This window comes from Alosa alosa, chromosome 15 (genome assembly GCF_017589495.1).
Source record: "Alosa alosa isolate M-15738 ecotype Scorff River chromosome 15, AALO_Geno_1.1, whole genome shotgun sequence".
Classification (NCBI taxonomy): Eukaryota; Metazoa; Chordata; class Actinopteri; order Clupeiformes; family Clupeidae; genus Alosa; species Alosa alosa.
In genome coordinates this window covers 10,933,415-10,939,912 of record NC_063203.1, presented here as the reverse complement: position 1 = coordinate 10,939,912, position 6,498 = coordinate 10,933,415, and the positions used below count along the sequence as shown (strand labels likewise).

At 44.3% G+C, this 6,498-nt stretch overlaps 1 long non-coding RNA gene across 2 annotated transcripts; it reads left to right on the top strand.

Moving 5' to 3' along the window:
• The first annotated feature begins 1,920 nt into the window (after nt 1–1,920).
• LOC125308575 lies at nt 1,921–4,862 on the top strand. 2 transcript variants are annotated; one of them, XR_007195916.1, is made up of 5 exons: nt 1,921–1,958; nt 2,082–2,297; nt 2,415–2,556; nt 4,105–4,239; nt 4,373–4,862. It is a non-coding gene; the product is annotated as an uncharacterized LOC125308575 (long non-coding RNA). The 2 variants fall into 2 exon arrangements; XR_007195915.1 differs by lacking the exon at nt 1,921–1,958 and having other exon boundaries at nt 2,003–2,297.
• Nucleotides 4,863–6,498: the final 1,636 nt, after the last annotated feature.

Genomic DNA, 6,498 nt, shown 5'->3' with positions numbered 1-6,498 from the left:
ACAACGTCGGTCACATAGGCCGACAACACAAAGTGAATCGTGCTCCTAGAGCATACGATCTCTAATCAAAAGAAAGAAAATGAAAGAAAGAAAATGTATGAAACGAAATCAAAAGTTAGAGTAGGTCAAATATCAACTGAAGGAGTCAGGGGTGAAAGAAGGGGTGAGACGTTTTGTTGTGTGGGCGCCGCCACGGAAAAGTAGGCTATAGTTTGTTGTAACGAGGAATTTAAATGGGATTGGGGCAGCGGTAGGTATTGAGGGCAGGTGAAAGGGTTTTTGGAGGCTACAAACAGGCTTAGGGAAACCGGTCACAACAGAAAAAGTTTGTATCAAACCCGGTATCCAGCGCTGTTCGTCATAGAAAGCTCCTTCTCCCTGTGTCTTGCAGAATTATCGGAAACGGATGTCGGGGTCCAAAAAGTGCTCCCAGGGCATAGAATAATCCACCAGAGTATCCCAATAGAATCCATACGATCCTTTCCGTTCTCAGTATTTCTCTCTTGCCGCAACTCATCCGCCATCGGCCCACACTCTCCCCGCCACAGACTTCATTCAAATAATGACAGGCCTACGCTCACTCCGCCATCGCGTCACGTCCCAACACAAACAGACCCCCTCAACTGCCACCAGTCTACGCCAAAACCCACCAGTTACTATTTAATTAATATATTATTAACATTATAAGTAGGCAGGCATAGCTGACCGCTACACTCTTCCCCCCATGGAAAAACAACCCATGGTTGGCAAAAGAACGATCTACTCAACCAAAGCCATGAAAATCGCCGTCATCATCAGACTCTTCCAAGAAAATGTTGAGCACTCTCTGCTTTTTCTTGAGCATCTTTTTCAGCAGCAGTGGGAAAACAAGGTTTTAGATTGTTTACATGGATTGTACACAGGTCTTCTCCCGTGTCTTCTCTGACAACTTGGAAATTCACAGGGCCTAACTGCTGTATGACTCTGTAAGGTCCTTTCCATTTGGGCGCTAGTTTTGCTGTAAAGTGCTTTGCTGCTGAGGATTGAGCATGGTTACGAACCCACACTCTATCTCTGGGTTGGTAAGTTACATCTCTTCTTTTTTTATTATAATTTCTCAGCTGTCTAGCTTTTGCCTTTTTGCTGCTGAGGTGTGCCTTTATTTGTAGGTTTTTGATGTGCTGCACCACTTCATAGCCAGAGGAATCAGGTGATAGGGCTTGTCCCTGTACAAGTTTATCCACAGGACTTCTGAGTTTTCGCCCCAAGTGAAGCTCCGCAGCTGTCAAGCCTGTTGTTTCATGTACGGAGGAGTTTAGTGCAAATCTGAATTCAGGAAGGTATTGGTCCCATTTCCGATGATTATCCTCGACAAATTGTGAAATCATGCATTTTCTGATCCTGTTTACCCTTTCAGTCATGTTGGTTTGTGGATGGTATGCGGTAGTGAGTTTATGGGTAACTGTCCATGTTTCACAGAGTTCTGTAAACAAGTTGGAGACAAATTGTGAGCCTCTGTCCGATAGAAGAAAGTCTGGAACTCCCCAGCGTGTGAGAATTTCTTTTTGAAACAGCTTTGCAATTACTGGTGCAGTAGCAGCACGCATGGGAAATAATTCCACCCAGCAGGTGTAGTAATCCACAAATACTAGTAAGTACTCATGGCAGCTTGGGCTACGGGGAAAAGGCCCCATAATATCCACTCCCAACATCTCATTTGGGAAAGTTACTTCAGTCTGTTGTATTTTGCCACAAGGTTTGTTATTTTCCCCTTTGTAGGTCTGACATTTCAAACAGGATCGGATGAAGTTCTTGACGTCGTCCCACATTTTTGGCCAGAAAACTACGTCATGGAGACGTTTGTATGTTTTAAACATGCCTTGATGGCCACACACCGGAGAATTGTGATATGCCTGTAGAATGGTGGTTATGAGTGGTTTTGGCACCCAAAGACGGTAATGGTATTTATTGTCAGCTAGGTGAGATTTCCTATAAACCATATCCTCAAGCACAGAATATTTGGATTCTGAGACTTTACAACCCTCAGCTAAGGCTTTGATGATGCTGGATATTTCAGGATCTTTCTGTTGTTCCTCCCACAGTGTGGTCATGGAAAAGGGAAAGTCTTCTGTATCCTTCTGACTGGAAGTCATCATACAGGCAGGGCCGAGTGGAATCCTAGACAGAGCATCCGGTGCCACATTGAGTTTGCCTTTCCGGTATTCAATTACAAAATTGAATTTTTGGAGTCGAAGTGCCCATCTTATAAGACGACTAGATGTTTTAGTGCTGTTCATTACCCACTGTAAGGAGGCATGGTCAGTCACCACAGTAAACAACTTTGGTTCCAAATAATGCTCCCATTTCTCTAGAGCCCAGATAACTGCCAAACATTCTCTCTCTGTAGCAGAGTAATTGCGCTCTGCTTTGTTTAGGGTACGGCTTGCATAAGCGATCACCTCCTCGTGACCGACTCCCTTCTTTTGGGCCAGGATTGCACCCAATCCAACGTCACTGGCGTCTGTATATACAAGGAAAGGAAAATCCAGGTCAGGATGTCCCAGAATGGGAGGAGAGGTAAGATGGCTTTTGAGTATATCAAATGACTTCTGACACTCATCACTCCATTTGAAGGCTCGTCCTTTTCTTTTTGGGGCATTGATTGGTTCAGCCACTTGAGAGAACCCTGGCACAAAGCGATGGTACCAGCCAGCTAAACCCATGAAGCGCTGGACTTCCTTTATGTTCGTAGGTGCTGGGTAGGATTTGATAGCTTCCACTTTTACTGGATCTCGGCTATCCCTTTGGCAGATATGACATGACCCAGGTATTTGATTTGCGGAGACAGAACTTGGATTTTTTTAGATTCAATGTAAGTCCTGCAGCTCGGAGTTTCTGAAGTACAGCGTTTAGATCTTGGAAGTGTTGTTCAACTGTAGAGGAACATATCACTATATCGTCCAAATAAACTAAGCAATTCTTCCCTCTAAGTTCAGCGAGCACTCGTTCCATTAACCGCTGGAAAGAGGAGGGCGCGTTCTTGAGTCCAAAAGGCATTACCCTGAACTGAAAAAAAAGGCCAGCAGGGGGTTACAAAGGCTGTTTTCAATTTGCTGGAGTCATTCATGGCGACCTGCCAGTATCCACTATTGAGGTCCAAAGTGGAAAAGACTGAGCACCCAGCTAGTGATTCAAGTAGCTCATTGATATTAGGCAACGGGTAAGCGTCCGTTTCGGTCACTGCATTCAATTTCCGGTAGTCAACACAGAACCTTTAACTTCCATCTTTCTTTGGGACTAGTACAACAGGAGAAGACCAGCCAGAATATGATGGTTCAACAATCCCATCGTTGAGCATTTCTTGAAGCTGCTGTTCTACAATCAATTGTTTTTCTGCAGACATACGGTATGGCTTCTGCTTGATTGGAACCTCGGTGTTGGTGTATATATGATGTTGCAACAGTGTGGTTCTTCCTGGCTTCAAAGAACAAAGTTCAGGCTGGGACTCCAACAGTTGTCTTAGGCTTGTTTTTTCCCAGTCATGTAAGTCAGCATTTGCAACTGCACTGTCAATGTAATCCTGAGAAGTTAGTGCAACAGGAAGTGGAGTCAAGCAAGGAGGAGGAACAGAGGACAAGAGAGTGAGTTTGGGAGTAACACTGCAGTTGGAGGCTTGCTCATCACTCAGTTGAAAGAAGTAGATCTCTGGTTTGTTTTTAAAACTGTACTGGTGGTCAGATGCATGGATTTGTAATCCACTGTAATATAAGTAATCAAGACCAAGGACTACTCGGTAGGCCAGTGCTTTGGGAGAGAGCACTGCCACTGGCAAGGTACAGACATTATTGCTTAAGTCAATGGTTACCTCAGCCCAACCAAGAGGAGTCTCTGTTTCCCCATTAGCCAGGAATAGTGGACCAGTGGTCCAAGGCTTTAAGTCATGTTTAGGCCTGTTAAGTGCCCTCCATACACTATCAAGAACCAGAGTGTAACTAGCACCTGTGTCAACGATAGCCCTGCCGCTCCATGTGTCAATGGCAACAGGGACCACCAACTGTTGGGGTATGCCACAACTACCAGGTCCTTGCTCAGTCTCAGCTCTAGCTGCCTGCCGTTTTTCTGCAGAACCTTTGGAGGCAGAAGTCACAGACATTTTTCCACCATGCGGTTCCGGCTTTGGAGATCTTTGCATGTTTTTGGAAGATGGGCCCGATGACTGATGATCTCCAGCAGGGGAATGGTACTGGGGACATGAACCAGGTGAGTGTTGGCCTTTGCAACGCCAGCACATTACTGGAGGTTTCTCTGTGGGTTTATTAATAGTCACTCTCTGTTGTTGTGAGTTTCTACTGGTGTCTGCTAGGCGTTGTTCATACTGTGCTTGTTGTTCTAGGTCTTTCTCTAGCTGGTGACCAAGCCTCACAAGCTCGTCCACGGAATTGACTCGTCCACGGAGATGACTTGCAAGCTGCGGCCTAACATTCTTCAGGATCATTTTCACTATCTCCAAATCAGCAATGTCAGGATTCCAATGCTTACAAAGAGCTCGATATGAAAATGCAAAGTCTCGAATAGACTCTTGTTCTCCTTGCCTCCGTTTCCTCACCCGGTCTGCTAACTCGTCTTCATAGTCTTCGGACAAGAAAGCGGAAAGAAAGTCCTTCTGAAACTCAGCCCAAGACACAACCTGAGTTCTGGCAATCTCCCACCAATCGCGAGCGGTGCCATGCAGAACAGTCCTAAAGGTGGCAAGGATCTCTGCATCAGACAGAGGATGAACAGCCAGAAAGTCTTGACACTTGGACAAATACAGAAGAGGATCCGGATCATCATGTGATCTGCCATAGGTAGGAAAAGACAGTTTTAGATGGTCTGTTTTGATGACACTGGGTTGTCCTGGGCCCAGGTGAATTGAACTGAGCAGAGGCGTTGAACGGGAAAGGAGGGAATTTGTGTTAGAAAAACTGCTTTCAATTTTTTTTTCAAGAGCCTTCAATTTACTGTTTTGTTCACTGTTTTCTGTCTGTAAGTTGCTCATGGCAACACATAATTGATCAAGCACGCTAACACAATGATCCATTTTTTGTGACAGGATATTTATGGCAAGAAACTCTGGTGATGGCCATGAATGTCTGCTGAACTTCACTTTGCAGCTGTTCCACCATAAATCGGACTTCACTGAGCTGTGCGGTGTCCTGACTTTTCATCTCCTCAGCAATCATAGGCTTTATTCCCTTTAACATTTTGTCTAATTCAACATCTAGTTGGTCTTTATGTTCTGCATTAGTTTTATCAAGTTTAATAAACTGCTCCTCGGTTTTGTCAGCAAAAACCTTCAGTTTGGCCTCTAAATGAAAACGACTCCGTCCCATTTGCTTTGACAGATCACACACCTGACTATTGCAGTAATATAATTTCTCAAAAAGTAAAGACCAGTTCTCTGCATGGCCCAAAGACTGCAAAGCCAGTCTTCAAAGGGTTTTTCCAGGCGTAGGAAGGGTAGTAGGCAAGTCACGCTGAGCTGAGGGTGCAGAGGAACAAGTGGATGGAGAAGTAGCCATCTCCATGTCAGGTTCTTGAGCATCTCCTGGTGGTGGAGAACTGCCTGGAAGCAATCTTAGGGGCATAGAACCAGGACAATCAGACATTCCTGAAACTTTGGGTAAATTTGGTGGGCTAGTCAGACGACTAGGTAGAGTAGTGGGCTGGGGAGGATTTGGAAAATACGCATTTTGCGGAGTGGCTATATTGGGTGGAGCAAGAAGACTAAGATCCAAAAGTGACTTGGAATGAGTGGAATCTAGCTGATCACCTTGGGCAGACATGATTCATTAATAATGGTCCTCACTGAGATGACTTAAGGGAATGCTACAGTGAATGAACACCCTATAGTGCACAGTAGTAAAGGCCACAGATTAGAGTATCTGCTGAAAAAAGAGCAGGAGAGGGTAGAAAAAACAGCAGCAGTACAAGAACTATACTCTTATGAGATTCCCACAATATTGCATTCAAAACACACAGTTCATTAGTTAATGATTAACAATAAACATTGCAGAGAAATTCAGTAACTCAGCACACTGTTTCACAATGGGTGTATGGGTGTGTAACTTTTTTTTTAGTCCATGTTCAAGTCCACATAGTCCAATGGAAAAAAATTGAATTCCTTTTCGTTTGATTCAGAAAAAACGCAAAGCACAAAGTCATGTAAAAAATCAGAAGATTTCAGAGTTCAAGCTCACCGATGCAGTGAGGTTAGAGTCGAAGTGAAAAGTAGAGGTTCAAAGTCTCAAAGTCTTCCAAAGTTAGAGTTACATAGCCTAGTGCAGAGTCTCACTGTCCCTTCGTGGTCGCCATTCTGTAACGTGACTGAAACCCGGACATATACTCATTTCAGTTACGCCAGCTTATTTTTTGTATGTGGGAAGGAGACTCGGTTTCACTCTGAACTTTTAAATGAAAAATGAGTGTATTGAAATGTTCAATTTCACAACAGTATTTAAGACCGTGGCGTTTTACCAA